The sequence below is a fragment of the Protopterus annectens genome, chromosome 16.part0 (assembly GCF_019279795.1).
Source record: "Protopterus annectens isolate FY-2018-M chromosome 16.part0, PAN1.0, whole genome shotgun sequence".
Lineage (NCBI taxonomy): Eukaryota > Metazoa > Chordata > Ceratodontiformes > Protopteridae > Protopterus > Protopterus annectens.
The window spans coordinates 684,586,872-684,609,357 of NC_056750.1; the positions used below are offsets into that span (position 1 = coordinate 684,586,872).

The following is a 22,486-nucleotide window of genomic DNA, read 5'->3' on the forward strand; positions in this document are numbered from 1 at the left end:
ATTTACAAATATTTTGCAATAATTTTCATCCTCTAAAGTACTATAATATTTATTTAATGTGGTCAGTGCCATTGATTTATCTTGATTCATTTGTAAGTTGACACTCCTTATGGATTCTAATAGCTTTAGAATACAAGCTTTTAACAGAAATAAAAAGGCCTAAAAATAAGATTATAATAGCTGTGAGCATAAAGAACTTCAAAATACTTTCTCCCCATTTGGAGAAAAGATTAATCAATCATGCTCACTGGAAACTATCAGCTTCTTTAACATGTGAAAGTTCAGCAACTTTTTTAGTTATTTCTAGGTGACTATGAATAGTATCAGTATTATCAGGAATAAAAGAACAGCACTCCATTTTGATAAGTGCGCACATACTCCTTTTAGAAGTGAGTATGAAATTAAGCACCATTTGGTTCTGCAGCGCCACACTGTGCATGGCAGTCATCTCTTGAGTAATCAAATTAATGGACTCAAAGGTGGAGTTGCTTAAAATTTCTAAAAGCTTAGGCAGTTTCCTCAGTTCTCAGATGAATCTCACTGCCCCATAAGCAGGTATGATTCCTGCTCCAGAAATGATCCCATTGCCAAGATCCTTGTTGGAAAATCCTTCGAAAGCAGTCTTTTGAACAGTATTATTATAAATCCAGGCATCATCTACTTTTCGAACTAGGCTCAAAATGTCTTTAGTATCTCTCCTGCAATGAATATTGCAAACTTCCCTTCAGGTAAAAAACTATGCAAGTGCCTTGGAGTGTGAAAGCACTTATGTTGGTTTTATTAAACTTACATTTGGTTGTGGTCAATGAGTACTGGTTGGTTGACTGTTTACTTTTTTCAACCTGGACTTATTTACACACACAGCATTTTTCTTATTTCAATTTGAGCAGGCGTGTTTCCATTTAATTGTCTAAAAACATTTTTTCTTGAAAAGAAAAAAAAAAGCTGCTATGAATTTATCACTGCCTGTTCAACCAGTGAAGTAATTCATAAAAATAATTAAATCTGGATTTTGCAATGGAGCATCTTTTAAATCTAACCTAGAAGACAGGTTAACAACTACACAATTGTGAGGCTTTCCTTTGTCAGCTGTAGAAATTAAGGAAATAGAATTAAGTGATGGACATTGAACAATCTGTAAAGGGTAATTAAAGTAAAGGCAGCTCGTATTTAGACAATTATGCTGCAGATAGGTACTGTGTATTAGTTGCAGCAATGCGTGGAAGCAAAATCTGTCTAGCACCTTCTGAAATAAGATGTCCCAAGTACTGAACCTGTGATATCCATAACTGCAATTTATCTTTGTAAACCATAAATCCTAACTCTGCTGACTTTATCAGAAGAAAGTAGTACTCTGTTTGCAGCCATTTGGGGGTTTTGAAGCTAAATTACATAGGTTCATAGGTTGGTACTGCGCTATCTGCCCGAAGGCATATATTAGCCCAGCCAGTATTCACCTCCCCTTTAGTAGTTCCCTAGACCCTTGTACTAGCAGCTAGTACCCTTGGCCCCTATCTAGTAGTGCTGTTGGTGTGATCCCCGGTGTGAACTTTCTGTTACCCATCCACTCATCAAGGTTCCTCTTGAAGAGTGATAGTGAGGGGCTCTGTCTTATGTAGATCGGGACCCTGTTCCATAGTAAGGGAAGTCTCTGCAAAGGGAATCTATCCCTCCAGCATGTTCTATTAATTGTTGTGTTGAGGTTTATATCCCTAGAGCATGTAGCTCAAGTAGATTTGGTTTTGCTAAGATGGAGCATGTTCAACAATTCTGGGTTGGACATGGCTCTGTACGTTAGACAGAGATCGCCTCTGAGAAAGCGGAATACAACAGAGAACAGTCTTAGCTTTTTCAATTGTGCTGCATAGGGCAACTGTTTGAGGCCAGTAATCCTCTTGGTTAGGTACATCATTTACAAATTGAATTACAGTAGAACCACAAGGAAATATAATCTTGTCCAGCAGTTTTTTTTTATTTCTCTAAAGAAAAGATGTGGTACATACCGCTGTGGTAATCTGGTCCAGGTGTACTGTTGCCCTCTGTATGTAAATACAAACAAATATTGTCCACCTAGACGTATAGGGATAAAAAAAGAAAGCAGATTAAATATCTATCATTGAAAAAGGTGTGGCGTCTGATGGAACAGAACTCAGTATTGTTGCATGATTAGGGATTACTGGAAAGTTTGCTACTACTACTGCATTCATTGTTTATAAATCTTGTACAAATTTATAAATATTTTTCCATGATTTCTTAACTGGCAAACTAAGAATGTTACAGCAAAAATAACAGGGTTGATTCCTTTTCTATTTTTTTTTTTTTTTTTTTTTTGCTTCAACTGACAAAATATACTGAACTACCACAGGCAGGAGCACAATAAAAAGAAACTCTGACTATCCCATTAGCTGGTTCTGTAAATAACTGAAAGCCAAACTCAAGACTTAGAAATACATTCTGAGATGCTCACAAATACTGTAAATTTGTGAAAGATTAGAAAATAACCTTGATCACAACCAAAGATGTTTTTTAAAGGTCTAGAATTCCCCTTTTTACTCAGAGCTAGCAACGATGCATTTCGGAAACCTCAGAATGTTACGAAAGCAAGTAAACCATTTTTCTGAGATAGTTTGCTGGAATCAGTCTCAAGCTACTAACCTTTGTGTGAGATTCTACTATGGCCACTTCAGTAATGTCTTGGCTTTTAACCTGTGCTTCCTGTCATATTTGATCTTTCATGTCACATTTCACTTGTTATAACAGAAATTACTTTCCTTCTGTCCAATATTACTCACACTTCTATTTCATATGCATTCCTCCAAAATGTATTTATGTATTTGCTTTTGTTGACTGGGAAAGTCCACTTGGCTAAAATGAGCTCATTTTCAGTGGAGGCCCAGGGAGAAAAACTCCATAACATTACACAAGAAGAAATAAATTTGTTAAACAAGAGTTCCAAATTGTAGTTAACTTACAAAAAGAGTACTAATCTTGACAATCAGTTGGGACAATATACAGTTATATGGTTACAAGTTATGAAATCAACTTTGATTCTAGTCAAAGGTATCTAATGTATTAAGAATTTAACAGAGAGGACAGATGAGTCATACACATTCAATTCTAGTATATTTTAGACAGATTGATTAATCAATAGCTTATATAGTATACATAAAACAGGCATAGGTGACTACACTATTGTACAGACATCTTGCGAGGCAAGTGGGGTAGACTATGATTTTCAAGGGTGACACTTCAGAAGTGTAAGAGTGGGGAGTATAGTTTTAGAGGGGGTGAAGTAGAAGAATCAGGTTATTGAGGATTTGGAGATGATGCATGGGCATTCCCATTGAAAACAGAGATATTGTTGCAAGGTCTTTTTGAATAGGGGGGCACTATTAATGGTCCTAAGAGTGGGTGGAAGAGAATTCCAGAGTTTGGCAACAGTGAAAGAGTAGAGATACTGATCTGCAGGGAATTATGGTCTATTTACTTGGATAAGAGATTGGTTTTCAGATCTGAGATACCTATTTGGTTGATAGAGTGTTAGAACAGAGTTGAGGGCTGAGCATTCAAGAGGTTTGTATATAATTTTGTTGTGCTGTACATAGTTGTGTGTGTGTAAGATATTGTGGTAGTTCCAGCCAGCACACGGATTGTAAAGAATGGCAGTGATGGGAGGAATATTTTGCATTTGTCATAAACTTAGCAATTTTGTTGTAGCAGGTGTTCATCTTAGTTTTTAAGCAAGACTGGATGTTTGAATGAATGGGGTCATCATAGAGAAGATAGGGTAGGGGAAAAGTTTGAGCAAGTGTTTTTGTAGTAGAAAAATGTAGGAAGTGTTTATGTCTATAAAGGGTTCCAAGTTTTTGGTGTGTTTTTTTGATTTTGTTGTGGATGTGTTGGTCGAATGTTAAGTTATCTTCTACAGTAACGCTGAGTAATTTGGTATGGGAGACAACCTCTATAGCAGTTTTGTTAGATGAGTATATGATGAAGTTGGATTTATTAAGTGTGTTGTTTTTGGGGGGTATAAAGAGCAGGAGTTTGGTTTTGTTAGGATTCAGGGCGATGTGGTTATTGGTCATCCAAGATTCGGTGGTAGAAAAAGTGTTTTGGGTCAAGGTCAGGAGTTCTCTTTCGGAGGTGCTGGAGCAAATAATAGTAGTATCATCTGCGTATTGTACTATGGCTCCATGAGTAATAGCAGAGTGAAAGTTGTTGCTGAAGATACCGAAAAGAAGAGGTCCCAAAAATTATCCTTGGCGAATTCCAGTGGCAGTAGTGAGAAAAGGTGAAAGGGAGTGAAGCCACTTGATAGATTGTTGTCTGTTTGTAAGATAATTGGAAAACCAGTCAAGAGCGGATGTAGACATGCCTAGGTGTGAGAGCTTAGAAAGGAGGAGAGAATGGGATATGATGTCAAAGGCCTTAGACAGACTGAGGAAGTGTGCAGAGACAAGTCGGCCATTATTACGGTAGTGGTTAACATGTTCAGAAAGGAAAGGAGGTCTGTTATAGTGCTGTGCCCAGGTTGAAAGCCATGCTGAGTAGTGGAAAGGAGGAGATTTTGGAGTAGATAATGCATTAAGTTGAGACTGAAAGCATTTTTCCATTATTTTAGATAGTCTTTATAAAGTAGGAATTGAAAACTGAAGCAATTTCGGCAGGTGTATTTTCAGGATTTGGGCAAGGGTTGCTTTTGGTACCTGGGTTTAGTAGAGTAGAGACTGAATTACAAAATGTTTTGGGGTTGTGGTTATAATCATTTTTGAGATGGCGACAGTATTGTTTTTTGTCCTTAATAACTAGACATTTTACTTTGTTATGGTGCTGTTTGAAGAGTTGGAGTTCAATGGAATTTTTACTTTTCTGCCATTTTTTCCATGTTCTGCCTCTTGTAGTCATGTTTGGTTTCTCTAGAAAGCCAGATTGCTTCATTTATTTTTATTCTCTTGTTTCAAAGGGGGGCCATTCTTTTGAGGATGTTTAGGAATTTTGACTTGAATAATTCAACAGCTTCGTCCAGGGGTAAGGATTATAGAGTACTCCAGTTGATTTTACTCAATGTTTTGTTGAAGTTTGTTTGGTCAAAGTTAGTTAACTTTCTAGTGTGTTTGTATTGGTAATGGTTTCTGGCCAAGGAGGTGTTGCTTATTATGTTGGCAGGATGATAATCATTAATATTGCAGGGGAGAGTTTCTGCTGAAGAAATTTTGTTAGGGTCAGAGAATAAAATCCAGTCGAGAATGGAACCACTATTGTTGTTATTTGTAGGTCGGGTTATGCTAGTAATGACCTGAGAGAAGTTACAGAGACTGATGGATACATTGGGAGAGGTAGTTGTATGGCCTAGCTAATTTATGTCAACATAATGTTTGAGCATTTTGCATAAGCTGCATTCCCAAAAGCCAGTTCTGACACTGACATTTTTCACTCCTTTATTATCTAACTATGAAACTCTGCTGTCCTGCTCTGATTCATTCATATTTTTCAGCTTTACTCTCAGGGCATCTGCCTTTGCTGAACTGTGAAAACTGTCTGGGCCATCTCTTATATAAGGCTATGGACTCGTCTAACACTTCCACTTACTACTGTATCATCTGCATATTACTTCCTTCATGCTTCTAGAGGTCATTATCTTCTCTCAGACTATTCATGGATAAGTCCCATGGCCTAACCTGCCAAATCACACACCAATGCACTGTGCGAACATGTACATAAATGCATGGAACTAGCCATACCCAACAGAACCAAGATGCTTTCCTCCAAAAAAAGGAAGCCAATCTGGTGGTCCCCTGCCATTAATAAACTCTAAAATAGAAGTAAGAAACTGTTGCAGAAAAAGGTGAAGTCCCAAGACTGGAAAAACTCCCTTATTAGCCTCAACAAAAAATTGAGATGCCTTGTCAAATCCCCCAAAGCCAGCTATGAAGGCAGAATTGTGGCAGACACTAAAAACCAATCCAAAGCCTTCTATAGTTATATCAAGAACCTCCACAGCAATACCCAGATTTGCTCTGAGTTACTGCACAATGGTACCTCCTACACTGAGCCAACAGATATTGCCAGCATACTGGTCGACAGATTCAGTGCCAACTTTACCCCTCTCCCTCCCCCCAAAAGGACCAATCACATTTCTGGAAGAATGCCAGGTGCCTAGCATTACTGCAGCACAGATTAAAGTTGCATTGTCCAAGGCTAGGAATACCGCTTCCATGGGACCCAATAATATCCCTGGCTGTGTTTTACATGTTTTACAACTACAAAGCGAACTGGCACCACATCTGTGTGCCCTGTTAAGTCACAGCTTCACCTCAGGCTTTGTCCCTACTGAATGGCGCACTGCTACAGTCATCCCTCTCCATAAAGGGGGAGTGACTACAGACCCTGGGAATTATCGTCCCATTAGCCTGATGAGTCTGATATGTAAAGCTATGGAGCGCATCATCATGGACCTGATTAACAAAGATATAGGAAATCTCTAAACTCTAGACCCCACACAATTTGGCTTTGTGAAAGGGAGATCATGCCTGCTCAACTTGGTTGACTTCTCTGAGTCAGTCACCAGGGCTGTGGATGAGTGCATATAGCCTACCTCGATCTGGCCAAGGCCTTTGATGCCATTCCTCTCTCGGGAATTATTGATAAACTCACCAAACTAGGCATCAATCCCTATATCACTAGGAGGGTTGCAAATTGGCTCACAGATAGAATACACAGTGTGAAAGTAGTGGACTCCAAGTCAGAATGCCAAATAGAAACAAGTGGAGTCCCACAGCGATCGGTCCTGGGTCCTCTCCTGTTCAGCATCCTCTCCTGTTCGGCATCTACTTCCCAGAAGTCCAGGGCAACACAAAGGGATTCTAGCTGACCAAGTTCACAGATGACTGCACGCTGGGAGCCATTATTAACTCCCCAAGTGATGCAGACATCCTACAGAAAGGCCTCACTGAGACCAATGACCGATGTCAAAACCATGGCCTTAAGCTTAATGCAAAAAAATGCTTCGTCATCCCCTTTGGTAAAAACTCAGTTCCCACTAATTACCACATCATTGGGAGCCCACTGAGCACTGAAGAGGTTATAAGAGATCTGGGGATGCAGGTTGACAGCAACCTCTACTTCAACCACCACATTGCCACTGTGGTCAGAAAGTCCTTCTGTGTGGCACATCTCATTACCAAGGGTTTTGCATCTAGGAAGCAAAAGGTCATCGTCTTTCTCTACTCTTCCCTCATTAGACCAGTCATAGAGTATAATGCCCCATTTGGCATGTACCTCACTAGACACCTGCAACAGCTGGAGAGGCCACAGAAGTACCTCAGGAAGAGGATCCTAGGCATTAAACACATGTCCTACATGGACAGAATAAAAAGACTCCAGCTATTCTCTGTCTCATATCGCCTACTTAGAGGCAGTCTCTGCTTTACTTACAAAGCCATGTCTGACCCTGGTCTGTTAGAAATGCTGCATCTAAAGTAAGCACAATCTCTCCAGACCACATCCTCCAGAGACCTCAACCTCATCACCACAATCAACAGAAAATGCTGGATGGGCAGGTTCTTCACCCAGAGACTGCCCATGCTCTGGAATAGACTTCCCATACATGTCAAGCAGAGTACCTCGCTGTCCCTCTTCAAGAGAAATCTTGATGAGTGGGTGGGTAATAGAAAGTTCACCATGAGTATCACCCCAGTGTCTCTACTTGATAGAGGCATTGGGAACTAATGCCTGGGGTCACGATGCCAGGGCACTTCTATGGGCTAGGCTTGTAAAGGCTCCAGGGCCATTAGCCTAGTACACACCTATGAACCTATACCCAGCATAACTGGCAATAACTGACCTGCTTCTCTCCTTTCTTATGAAAACACAGATCTAAGCAAGCTCAAATGAGCCACTTCTGGCAACACAGTATTAGACAATATCTCAGAGTCTCATCATCTCTCTCACTCAGAAGATATTATAAGCTATTACTGTATATTATTTATTCTGAAGTTCTCCAAGGTTATACCCTGGACCCCTTGTTTTTATAGCTTTTATCAGTCCTCTTACCCTGGCTTTCCAAAAGATTGAAAACATTTTACATGCCGATGAACTTCTTAATTACACATCCATTTAAGATGCTAAAGCCACTACAAAACAATTCGGATCTGACCTCTCAATGCCTTTATCAGCCTCAAACACAAAACAGAATTGAATGAATTTCAAAAACAGCAGCCGTGCTTTTAGGAACAGCATTTAAACTGACTTCAACCCCCTCCCCAAACAACTACTCAGCACCTATTAACACAGGGCCCCATTTTAAATACTTAACTGGTTAATTACATGCTTCTCTTCCCACACAGTTGATACCCTCCACTTCAGTCATTTTCTGTCCGTATGTCTGTCTTTCAATATACTTTGGCTTTAGCAGAATTTTCCTTTACTGCTTTATATGTCTCATCCTCTCCAGATGATAGTACTGCACGTTAGTCATGGGACCAAAAGACATGCAAGTCTGCTTAAGTTCTACCTACAATTCCTGCTACTTGATTAATAAATTTGAAATTAGATATCAGCTCTGTTTTTTCTTTCTCAGAATAAAACTCAGAATATTTCATTCTAAACTTACCTTGAAAGTCAAGAAATCTGTATAGCAGCTGTAGACTACAGGACTCTCTTCCCCCAGGCATCCACTGTGCCACTAACATTCAGTCTTTTACTTCCACACTAAACTCCTCCCCTCTGTTGTAAAGCCACCTGCAGTATTTTCCTCAGCTTGCATCTCATCTGTTTTGCTCTGCCGCATTCTTCTCTTTCTGCTCCTTCCTTGCAGTTGAGTAGTCTTTTTCTGCTGTATTTAGCCTTTATATGTATGTTCATTGTTCTTGGGACTTTTTGTTAGTAAAATTAATTTTCCTAAATACTGATTTCCTCCTCTGTGTATTGTACATTTATATGTACAGTATAAATAATATTTTATGCATGCTTCACCTCCACATAGCTATCGGCCCTGCTAATACCACTTGTATAATGTGCTCTTGTATGAATAACCACCTCTGAGAGGACATGGGGCAGGTATAAAAAGGATAAGAGGAAAGGAAGGGAGGTAGAATGTTAATTGCACTTAAAGGCAGGCTACAAAATATTATTGTCTCTCTTTGTCATCAAGCAAATATAATGCAATGCAGAAGTTCAGTGCTCTTTGTTTATGTCTTTCAGGCCAGGATGAAAGTAGTCTGTATAACTGGTTCTTTTACAGTGTTCAGTTTGCAAAAAAAATGTATTTAAAGTGCATAACACTAAGCACAGTACATCAAATCAGTATGAAGCAAAATATAAAACAAAATGAAAATAAATAAAAGTTGTTCCCAGTTTCCAAGTGAGGTTAATCACTACACAGTGGGATGAAATGGACTAATGCAGACAATGAAAGTTAAAAACTTAAATGAAAAGCTGGCCATTTAAAAACCTGCAGAAATGACTTAAAGTGATGAGAATCCTTATGCAGCTATGACAGAGTAGATTTCAAAGGTAAAGAATGTGGTAGACAAACAAACACATCCCAGATGACTAGAGCTATAGTTACAGGTTCATATGTTAGTACTAGGCTAGCTTCCCTTGTGGGCCATTTTAAGCTTAGCCAATTCCCTATTAATGCTCAAAATAACCTATCTCATTTGGTTACAGACTGGCCTTACCTATCCCATGGTCAATATTTAATTATATATTGCCCCTAATGAGAATAACTTTGATCATACCATAAATAATTTGAGGGGCAAATCCCCTGGGATAAAGCATTTAGGAGCTGCATCTGACTACTAGTAGTACAGGGGCAGTCCTGGTGTTATTTTTCTGTTTCCCATCCACAGATCTAAGTTGCACTTAAAAATGGACAGGAATAAATTTTGTTTTACATGGATAGGGCATATCTCACAGCTGTACAGATTTTTGAAGAATGTCCAGATTTTTGTTTCATATTTTAGGCCCATTTTTCATACAGCTGTGATATTCTGGCAAAATATTGCCAAGTCATTAAAGACTGAAGTCAGAAAATAATGACAGACATTTGAGTTTCAGATTTCATACCCTTCAGAAAATCCATGCGAACACAAAACCTGTTTTTTATCAACTTTCTATGCTTGTAAGAGGAATACTTAAAAACTGTCCATATGTTTGGGCCTTTTTCCCCCATTAGTTATGGCTTTGTCCAAAATGTTTGCTCTAAGAGGTTGAGAAGTATAGATGGGGGGAGGGTGGGGTCTGTTCCATAACTGCAGTGTCCAATGCAAAATACACCTGTCCTGCCAAACCATTCTGCTGATATTGCAGAGGAGGTTTATATCCCTAGACCAAGTATTTCTAATGCCATTTGACTTACTGATGTTCAGTAAATATAGTAGTAATGGGTCGGACATTGCTCATGAACATGAACATTTGCATAGGGACTCTGTGACTATTACAAAGATCATTTTCTTCAACTCATTATCAAAAGCGGAAATTTCTGTCTCTGTTTTGTACCTCATGCAGTGCAGATGTAGATATCAGCAATTAATGTAATTAAATGTAAAGCTCCATATACTTTTTGCATCTTTATTTTAAAATAAGGGGGATAATGACTATGTGTGCCCCTAACTATATTCGTATTTTACTCTGTGTGTCCCTTAAGCAGGTAATTTACTAGACCAAATGACCTATTGGCTGGACCAGTCACTTAACTTCCATAACCACATTAAAAACAATAGAAAAAAGATTAAATCTATTTTATTTTAGTCCTTTAAGGTAACTCCCTTTCTCTTTAGACCAGCTAGGGCTGCAACAGGCAAAGAAGTTTTGCTTTCACAGGTTGAATATGGGCTCTCCATCATAGCCACAGCTGAACATGTACAAAATTTGCCAATTAATTTTCATCTGGCCAGATGGCATAGACAGGTCTATTTTTTTTCATGACCATTGATAAAAGATGAATATAATTATACTCATACTGATAGAGGAAAGGTACTTACGTTCAGTCAGTACGTTTATGGGAAAGGTTACCCTGAAATGGTTTAAAAGCCCTTAGTGTCTATTTTTAATGAAGAAAATGTGTACCATTAATGACTTCAGCTCAGCTACAGCACTGGCTGCTTAACATATGCATAAAGCATTGAGTTCAAAGGAGCAAAGCACCATGATATCACTAATGTAGCACCACAATTACCAAGAGGACACAAAAGAACCTGCTAGGGGTGTATTTTTCCAGCATTGCTTAGTGGTTACCAGTCATTCATTTCCACGTCCAAAGGGAACATAGAAATGATTCTGAGCTTTCCAAACTGTATAACATTGTTTTTTTTAAACAGTGATGAAGAGTTTTTAATCTGGTACTCCTGGCATTTGCAGCTAAAATTAATCAGTTGTATATGTACACACACACATATAATATATTCTATGTCACTGAATAATAATGTGTAAAAATAGAATGACAGTTACTTCTAAGTTACACACCTGACTTTTAGCCACTATACAAGATGAACATTTAGGCACTGCAAAAATTAAATCCTATATTTGTAGCTTTTTATGTTGGCTAGATACTGGCAAATAAACTGAAGCTTCAGCAAGAATCTTATGGAATGCCAAAAGGCCCAAAACATTATTCCAAGCACCTACTGTGAATGAACATCAGACTTATTTTATCATATGTGTACTGATTTTACAGGCCCATTCATTAACCCTTGTACGTTACTGTAGTGGATGCATGTTACTGAAATAGATGCATACTTGCATTGGCTACATGTTATTTGCAAGGAATCAAATACTTTCTGTATTTATTTATTTTTTACTTACAGATATTTGTTTACTGGGAAAGTTCGACTGGATTACAACAGCCTATTTTCAGTGCAGGCCCAGAGAAAAAAGCTCCAATTTACACAACTAAGTTACACAACATCTTGTTGAGATACATAATGAGTTATTTAAGTGTTGTAGAAATCTACGCAAGATGCATAGAAAAATAAGGTTATTGCATAGACAAAAAATACATTCACAATATATGGAAATACTTTTAATAATTAACTACAAGTTATCGCAAAAGAGTTCCAATTTACATAGTTAAAATCTTCACAAAGCAAAATGGTATCAAGCATTAATAATTAGTTTCTAAGTATCCAGGCAGAAATTAGCTACAAGAAACATTTATTGAAATACTCAAGGATCCTACTTATGCTTGAATCCTGATCACATGATGCTGTAGCACAACACAGGTGGTGTCCTTTTTTTGTGTATGCTAAGATGCAGTTCACGCATCCAGTTATGAAATGCCACTAATAAAACACCAGTTATGTTCCCATAAAGATGGAGCATAGGCTCCACGAGACTTACTAAACATTTAACTTTCATGACAAGTAAACTATCGGTTTAAACACATGAATGAGAGCCAACTCAAACGTTTTATTATGTAATAGTGCATGTTAACTCAGGACTGTAGAGCTGATGAATGGCAGTTATGACAAACTGACCTGAGGGCAGAACCTCTGATGTACACCACAGACATGACACAAAAAGCTGAGGAGATTCACAGTGTTCCCCTACCCCAATGAATGAGCCTGGACAGAGGTGCAAATGGCAAATATTAATTCCCCCACCAAAAATAAATAAACCATTTGATCATGGTTGCACCTGCAAAGGGATGGAAGACCAATGAGAAAAACAGACAAACATTTCAGTAACCAAAGATGGATGAATGACCACTTTATTTTCCAAGACTGTAAAATTTGGTCTTAAAGCAAAGAACACTAATATTAACAAAGTACTTTTGTATTGTATATGTCTACAACAAATGTCTACTTTTTGACTGGCACTAAATGCTTATATTGCATAACTTAGCTGTACAGCTAAATATCTAAAGTGGAAGGAAATATAGTATGTGATGTGATACTGCACGTGTTTGTTTGTAGAAATATGTATTTTCCTCTAAAATTTGGAGTTACTGTAAGATATAAATACCTTTTTCTGCACATACCTCTCAACCTCTTAGCCCAAGAAATCTGGACAAAGCCCAACAAAATGGAGGGACAAAGGTCCAAAAATAGGGACATATTTTAAATATTACTCTTATAAACTTAGAATGTTGCTGGAGCAACAGTGTTTGTTTTAGCATACATTTTCTGAAGGATATGAACTGTGAAACTCAAATGTATGTCATTGTTTAGTGACTTTAGTCCTCATTTCATTCCAGTGATTTTCCAGAAAACCACAAATTTTATGAGGAACAGACCAAACATATGAGCCAAAAATCTGGACTTTCTGCCAAAATATGTACAGTTGGGAGGTATTGTTCTGCATCAGCTATATACCTATTTTACTTCTCTTTCTGCTCGCATTAATATTATATGACTTGTTACATGATTTAACTGTGTGCTTGTTTATATACCATGTAACTATATATTGTAATAATTATATACTCCCATTCTATTTGACATATTAAGTCCATTACTATATTATATTACTTTGTTTTTGGAGCTTTTCTCCCCGGGCCTCTGCTGAAAATGAGCTGTTAACCCAGTTGGACTATCCCGGTAAACAAATGTAAAATAAAATAAATAAATGCTGGGGTTGACAAAAAGTGCATTGTCATCCCCTTTGGTAAAAACTCTGTACCCATGAAATACTACATAGACAGCAGTCTGCTTAACACTGAATGTGTGATGAAAGACCTTGGGATCCAGATGGACAGTAGTCTGTTCTTTGACAGTCATATTGCACTGTAGTCAGTAAGTCCTTCTACGTGGGACACCTCATCATAAAAGGGTTCTCATCCAGGAAAAAAGAGGTCATTGTTTGCCTCTACTTGACACTCATTAGACCCATTATAGAGTACAATGCCCCTTTTGGAATGTACCTCACAAGACATCTGCAGCAGCTGGAAAGGCCACAGAAGTACCTCACAAAGAGGATTACTGGCCTCAAACAGATGCCCTACACTGACCATCTCAAAAAAACTCCAGCTTTACTCCGTAGCATATAGCCTACTCCAAGGTGATCTCTGCCTAACATATAAAGCTATGTCAAACCCAGAGCTGTTGGACATGCTACACCTAAAGAAATCCCAATCCCTCTGAGCTACCCACTCTATGGACCTAAACCTTGTCACCACAATAAACAGGGCATGCTGGAGGGATAGCTTCCTGTCCCAGAGACTTCCCATACTCTGGAACAGGCTACCCATCTATGTCAAGCAAAGTTCTACATTAGCACTCTTCAAGAAAAATCTTGATGAGTGGATGGGAAATAGGAAATACACCCCAAGGATCACTTCTGTGTCTCTGCTCAACAGTGGCACAGGAAAAATAACTTTCTTAGGTGCCGTAAGACAGGGAACCTTGTTGGCCAGGCTTACTGATAGCCTAATACCTACCTATAAACCTATGAACCTATAAACCCCAGCACTGGAGGAATTGAAACATACTTATTTTGTGAATAGTAAGGGAATTTTTTTTAATTTGTTTATATTTTTAAACACGTACCTATTTATTAACTTTATTTCCGGACAGTTTGTATGGAAGTTTTTTTTTAATACAATATGATTGAATAGAAAATGTTTTTGCATAATAATGCTTTCTTAATTAATTTTTCATTGGAATGTTTTAAATGTGTATGTCACATATTTCCTTTTAAGTTCTGATGAAGTCCTTTACATGTATCGACAGGACAAAGCACTCAACTCACCAAACAAAATCTTATTTGACTTTAAATTTTGGTGTTCCTGGGAATAATAGAGCCTAGTATACATGGTTTTGGTTTATTAGTTAATCTTCAGGAATCTTGTCCTCTGTGTTAGGGCTTTGTTTGACTTTGTATCAGACATTATGGAAGTGTACTTCATGTATAATATTAAATACGTTAAATATTATAAGAGAACACCAAGTACTGGAAATGAGTATCAGTAAGCATCGTAATGTATTTGATCAGCACATTAGATGGACTTCTCATGGCAATTCAGTACTCTAAGAGTTTCTGATTTTGTTTACTCCTAAAATGCATTTACCAACCTAGAAGTGCATTTTGTACTCATATTCACACTCCAAAACCTAGAAGCGCACTTTGCATTCATAGACACCCCAACCAATGTAAGGGAGTAGTGATAGCAAAGATGCAGTTAAACAACATATTCAGAATTGTATCCATTACTGTTTATATGGAATAGCAGATGAAGGATGTACTTTCACACATCTTATTATTGAACGATTTCTGCAGACACAATATTTTTCTTTTCAGCTTAGTATTTTGAATAATTAATTTCTTTTCATTTTTATTTTTTTTACTGTCTTATACTTATCATTCGGGTGAGTGATAAGTCCAATTGCACAAAAGTTACAAAGCATAATAAACACAGTTACATGAAACAAGACTATTTAAATGATTCCATAATTTACTAATAGTCACTTGTCGACTTTCATCGATTTAACTTGTATTTATTTAGTAGGTAAAATCCAGTGGTCAACCACTCACCTGAAAAGCATTGAATTTTGCTACAAGCACAACAAAATTAAATGAATCAGTGCTAACGGTTTCTGTATGGGATCTGTACAGATCCCCAATGGCACTTTCTGCCGAAGCAGAAATCGACGAATATACATAACCGAAAGTGCTGTTCACCGAAGCAGCACTTTTGGTTATGTATGCTGGTTATGCCAGTCGCACTATGGTGCGGTTAAGGGAGAATTCCCTTTTCCCCATTGTAGTGTGACCTCAGAGTGAGAATATAAAAGTGGAGGGGGTGGGGGGGCACAACCTCCCCACATGGGGGTTGCAGGGGGGCTTGCCCCCCTTTATAAAAGAAGATTTATTGTTTTTTGGGGGGTTCGAATGCACTTTAACGAAAGCACTTTTTCGGAGAAAGCGCTTCCATTAAAGTGCGTTCGGTTATTGTGGATTCGGACTATTGAACTTTCATTCAATAGTCCTAGATCCTTCTGTATATATGTGATGAATAGGAACTCTGAGTTGGCACAGGACTGAACATGTGGTATCAGCAGCTACTTCATGAAGGGAGGCTCACCGCTGTACAGGGCTATTTAAATTGAGATAAGAATCCTGTAGGTGATAAAGAGGTGAAATAAGTCACCAGCGGACACCCCAAAGAATGACAGGAAGGCAATGAGAGGCAACAGTTAGTAGCGAGGTGATGGAGCTAACCACTAGGCAGAGGTTGTTAAGTTCTGAGCTCGGTATTGGTTTATAAATTAGCTAGAAAAATTATCCCCAGAGGTAATGACCAGTGTTTTTATTTTCTTTGTTTCCTATCCAGTCTTTACCTTTTATCAACTTTGGAGGCAACAGACATCCAAAAACCTGAGATGCCTGCTCCACAAAATTACAAAATTTCTTTAGGCAGTCAACTTCCAAGGGATGAAAGGGAAAAACTGGCTTTCTCCCATCCACCTGAAATCATTAACCCGTGCATCTGTACATCAGTAGACAGTTTTCAGTCTCCCTTGTATCACCCTTGTGTCCAAGGGAAGGTTATACTGCCGTTCAAAGACTCTCCTGCCATGGAGATTACTGAATAGTGAGTTCAGAAATGTGGGAACTCTTACATGAAGCATTCTGTATTATTACACTGTTTTCTATACAACAACAGTTGTTATAGACTTATTTAATCATCTGGCCATGAAACAGATGAAAAGCTACTAAAAGATTTTAAGTTTTTATAACTCTAAAATATCATGGAAAATGCAAAACAAGTACAAAACCAAAGGCAATCACTAACTCATAAATGCACAACCATTCAATTATAAAACGACAAATGTTTTATACATCCAAAATGCACTGCTGTTTTTGCAACACGGAATATTACCGACACAAAATGTGAGGTTCAATAAAACAAAGAAAACAGCTTCTCTTACATAGAGAAGTAAGTGCAAAGTATGCAGTATATATTCCTCTTTAACACTGATACTTTACTGGCTATGCCACTACAGGTTTTGATTATTATTAATTTAAAGTATTAGCTTTATGAAAACATGGTATGCCTCCATCAGCTGGCAGACTTTTATAGTACATTCTTACCATATTATTTACGACCTCCATGTTATTAAGTACTTTAGGATACTGTTTTTTTTTTTTTTTTTCAAGTTGTATTTGAATAAGCAATAGATTAAAGTGGTCTTCACAGAATCACATGCATGTTTCTGAAAACCCTTCAAAGGCATCCATAAATCAGCATTTTGCCAAAAGAAGGGCATAAGCCAAGTGGCCTACAGACCTGTACTAAGTTAAGCCTGACAATTTTTGAACTGAAATTCAATTGTACTAGAAAGTGTTGGTAAAACAAAGAAATGCCTCTGAAATTGTTGCTAGGTTTTTGTTACAGTGACTATAGCACATCAGAAGGTAATAGAGGTATAGAGGATAAACTATGATGGGAAAAAATAAAAGTAGGCATTTATTGAGACCAGAACTAAATAAAGAGACTCAGAAACCAAGCACATAAGCATCACCTAAGAAAATAAAGGAGCTGGACATACTAGTGAATCAAATTCAAAGGTAATGTTTGAGGCTCATGTTCAGGAAGTGAGTTGTCAAACACACAGGAAGTTGTACTAAAGAAAAATGCAACTGCATTACTTCTGCAAAAGTTATGACAGAGACTAAACACTGCTGCTTCATAACAGGCAATACAAGAATTAAGGTCAAGGAAAGAAAAACAAATCATGGGGCTGCCAGTGTAAAATATTTGTTTGTGCTGCCTGCAGCATATGGAAATGTCAACAATCATGTCTATATAGTGTTGTGAAATAGCATGTACAGGGTCAGATTAGCTAGAAGGCTGACAGAGATGCAGCTCCAGGCTCACTTGTCTGAAACAGGCCCTAATGCTTCTACTTCCAGGTTTGTCTGAAAGCCTAATATATTGTCACACCAAATAAATAGACCCCCATATAATTTTCAGCTCCAAGACCACAAGGCCCATAATCTAGCACTGAAGAGACTTTGCTAGAATGCAGCGTTTCAGTAAAGCAATCAACCAAAACCAAGGTTGATTCTGTATGGTATGGATATCAGATATACTCTGCTTGCATGGCACACACATAACTGTGCAGTTTTTCCATATTTTAATAACATGTTTCTGATACTGTCTTCCTATTAATCTACACTAAAACTAAAATCAGTGAAGAGTCCCTCAGTTTGTAATTCAGCTCTTATGCATGAAGATATGCTTGAGTTCTGAAGAAGATAATGACTAAGTTGTTCTGCAAGGTTAAGTAGAGTGGCATATTTGTAGTGGGAGTGTCAAAGCAATGCACAAACATGCATATGAAAATGAGGGATCATTCTCTTTGCTAGTGGTTAAGATAATATTTAATGTGTTTGGTGGCACAGTGGCATAGTGGATAGTGTTGTTGCCTCATAGCAAGAGGCTCTTCAGTTTGATTCTCAGCTGGAGTGCTGTGTGGCATCTACATGTCTTGCTCATATATTTCCCCCAGGTGCTCTGTTTTCCTCACACATTTAAAGACATGCAGTAGGTGGACTGGACACACTAAACTGGCCACAGGTGAGAGCATGCATGTGAGTGTGTGGTATGGAAGAACAGACACAGGACTAGCCACTTCTGATGTGAATCTTGGCAGTAGGTAACTGTCATTAATGAGATGACATCCCAACCCCGTGTGCAAAAATGGGAAAAAGGGGTTGTGGATGGATGGTTGGAAAGAGAATCCTCATGTGACTGCAATACTTGCCAATGAGTGGGGAAGATTCCTCTTTCAGTGTCATGTTTATGTTTTACTCTTAACACAGGAACAGAAAGTGTGGGAAGGAGGGACAAAATAAATAGAAAGAACAAGAGACTCCTCATACTCTGGAATAGACTGCCCATACATGTCAAGCAGAGCGCTTCCTTGGCCCTCTTCAAAAGGAACCTTGATGACTGGATGGGAGATAGGAAATTCATCCCAGGGATCACATTAGTCACCCTGCTAGACAGGGGTCTAGGGAAGTATATATTGTGGGAAGAAATATCCAGGTAATTGTTAAGGCTAGGCTTGTATAGGCCCTAGGGCTGATAGCCTGGTACCAACCTATGAACTTAAATAGGTTATTTACAACCAGAAAGTTCCATGCAATAAAAGGAAAGACATGAATTAATACATGAATGATGGAAAGGTCATTCATTGTCATCATTTCTTTTTAAATTACAGGTTCAGTGAAAGCAAAATACTTTGGTGTGACAGACATTATCATACTACTGGATTGCTTGCATTTAACCTTAATGGCATATTTTAACAAAAAAATGTGTTCAGCACACACCTGAAGTGAGTGTCACCACAAAAATGACAAATATGTCACTGCCTATGCTTGGAGCTTTTCGCCCTGGGCCTCTACTAAAAATGGTCATATATCCAGTTAGACTAGCCCAGTCAACAAATGTAAAATAAAAATTAAAAAATAAATAAATATATTTGTGTGTGTGTCCATGTACACTTACTGAAAAGCAAGATATTAAAGTCAAAACACTGAATGTACAATGTTGAAATGCTGAAATGTTAAAATACTGAAATCAAAATACCTACCCCACTACATGCATAGAGAACTTTGTTGACTGGATCAATGTGCAGAAGTATTGCATTATACTCTCAGTATGTATTTTGAGTTCAATATTGCAAAGTTTCAAACTTTTGAAATTTCAGGATTTTGCATTCAGTATTATGACATTCAGTATATCACTATTCAATAAGTTGTCACCTACCCGTGTGTCTATATATGGGTCTTCTGAATTTAATCAACACATCCAAATGACAATGTTCAAAATATTGATCACAAAATATCAACACCACAAACACTGACATGCTATTATGTTTGTACTGAGCAATACCTCAGTGCATACAAAAAAAGTAAAAAAAATACACACACAAAATCATTTTTTTAAAGGGGGCAAGCCCTTGTAGGCCCCACTTGGGGGGCTGCATCCTCACACCCCCTGATAATTATATATACTAACTCAAAGATTCCCCTTCCCAGAGAATCATGTGATCCTGCACACCTGTCGACCATCTTCTTTGTCGACTAAATTTTGTCAACTAAACAAATGTTGACCTAACATAGCTTTGACTAAATTCCTGTTACTGATATTAAATATATCTGTCTAGAAACTCATACACACACATATACACATGCATAATGAAAATGACAACAAAGTACTACCAAGCTTTCTATTCGATTGTGGAGCAGAGGAGGGCTGATGTATTCTCTCTCACAGAGGGGAAGTTAAAAGGGGAATCGTGTCTGGTCATAGCAAAGAAATGTTTCATGTTGCTGTTCACTTCCCAGCCCATAATACCTTTACCAGATAAAAGGTCTGAAAGAAAAATGACATGCCCCTTGCTGGCCCACTACCAGCCAGGGCCTGTTTCAAAGCCTAGATCACATCTTTGCTTATCCTAGACAAATAAGAAACGATCATAGTCAGCCAAGATCAGGGGAAGTACCCCTCTTCTGTAGTCAATCCCTGAATAACAGACAGGCTATTCTGTCCCATTCCTCTATGACTAAGTTGCTTAACTTAAACTCAATTAAAAAAAATAATGTTTGAAAACCAAAAAAAAAAACAAAGCACAATACAGAAGCAATATCAGTTATTATGCAACACCAGGTCACTCAGGGATAAAACAGGGCTGCAATTGATGGCAAAACCCCAAACCAGGACAATTCAATGTATAAGGCTAGACCACACATGCTAACCACTTGCCACTTCTAGTAAGCATCCAGTCAAGAACAGGGGACCAGCGCAGTGAAAACACATGCCTCTCCCCCAAATGAAAGAATGGTGCCCTGTGCAGTCCCAGTGACCTGGAAAAAAAAAACAAAGAAATGGGGTAGAAAACGTTTCAAATTCACAAGCTAGACTGAAAGAGAAAGCTGACAGATAGCAATACTAGTAGCAAAAGTAAATTTTCAAGATAAGCAGGCAATCTAATCAAAAGAAAACTACAATAAGGAAAAAAGTACAAATGAAGAAAGAAAGTTATAATTTAATGCATACAACATATAAAGAAAATGAAAATAAAGAAAACACAGCGTTTGTTGGCCATGGTGTAGTCCAAAATTAAACCAGTGTCACAGAAAGGTAGTATGAACAAGTACCATGCAAAGGGGACCTATGTAAAGGTCTAATGGAACTTCGGACGACTACTCACTTTCCAGGTCATTGGCCTCTGCTGTTGTGGACCAACTGAACAGCAGCTTAATGGAATGAGATATACTGATGTATATATCAGGTTAAAGGCAAAGACAGAAAGATAATGAAGATAATCATGTGACACCAGTCATAAGGAATGCTAGTAACAATCTGCTCATCAGTCCAGAGAAAAACAAAGCTAGATGGAAGGTGTACCTCCAGCAACTTCAAAATGAAAAAAATAAATGACAGGAGGCTATACTTCCTCAAGTACTGCTTACAATGAAAAAGGAAAAGAACACACCCTAGAAGAAATAAGAATAGCACAAAAGAACATGAAATCTTGGAAAGCAGCTAGTACAGAGGACAGTATGATAGTTATAATCAAAATGTTGGGTGCATTGGGAGGAAATGGCTCCTGAGGATACTCATCACAATATGGATAGAAAGGTATCACAATGATGACAATGAGAGTAAACATGCTAGTGCCACTGTGGAAGAACAAAGGGAACATTCATAACATTGGATAGTGCAGAGATATCAAACTGTGTGTCACACTGCATGAAAGTGCTAGACAGGGTGAAAGAAAAACAAATGCGCAGAGCAGTAGAATGTATGATGGGAGACGAGCAGTTCTGATTAGGATGCAGCTCAACCGACCTAATGATTGCAATAATGCAGACACTGGAGAAGAAGTTGGAGAAGATGACAAGATGCCAACTGGCATACGTCTCAAACGTCCAGACTTCCACAGAATGTCCAGATTTTTTCCTTATATTTTTAATCTTTTCCTCATAAAATTGGTGTTTTTCTGGAAAATCACTGAGGATTGAAGTCAATAAGTAATGAAAGTCATTTGAGATTTAGACATCATATCCTTCAGAAAATTAAATGCATGCTAACACAGTCTATTATTCTAGCAACTTTCTAAGTTATAAGAACAATAGTAAACATTTGTCAATCCATTATTTTTGGCTTTGTGCAGATTTCTTGTGCTAAGAGGTTGAGAGCTATGCCAGGCGGGCTCTCCTAGATTTTAAGAAAGCACATGACAAGGTCCCAAGAAAAAAATGATTTGGGCATTCCTGCAATGGTTCAAAGTCCTGAAAATATTCTTAGAATTAGTGCAGGCTATATACAAGGACCCAGTAATACAAATATGAATAGTGCTCAGACCCACAGAGAAATTTACAGCAGGAGTGGGTATGTATCACAGTTCAGCTGAGCCCATTGCTGTTCATACATTTGCTAGACTACATTAGCTAATAGGTAGGATGAGACAGATTAATAAAGCTGATGAATGCAGACAATGTGGTATTACAAGCAAAGTTTGGACAAGAACTTTAA

The 22,486-nt window shown here is 38.0% G+C and overlaps 1 protein-coding gene across 2 annotated transcripts in view; it reads right to left on the minus strand.

Moving 5' to 3' along the window:
• The window catches only part of LOC122790830, a 754,878-nt gene that overhangs the window by 503,314 nt on the left and 229,078 nt on the right, over positions 1-22,486 (minus strand). Inside the window, exon 3 of one of the 2 annotated variants that reach the window (XM_044058465.1) lies at positions 2,004-2,070. The exons of the other annotated variant lie outside the window; for it this stretch is intronic. The gene's annotated coding sequence lies outside the window, so the exon portion shown is untranslated. The remainder of the gene's footprint in view (positions 1-2,003; positions 2,071-22,486) is intronic. 2 annotated transcript variants of the gene reach the window in all.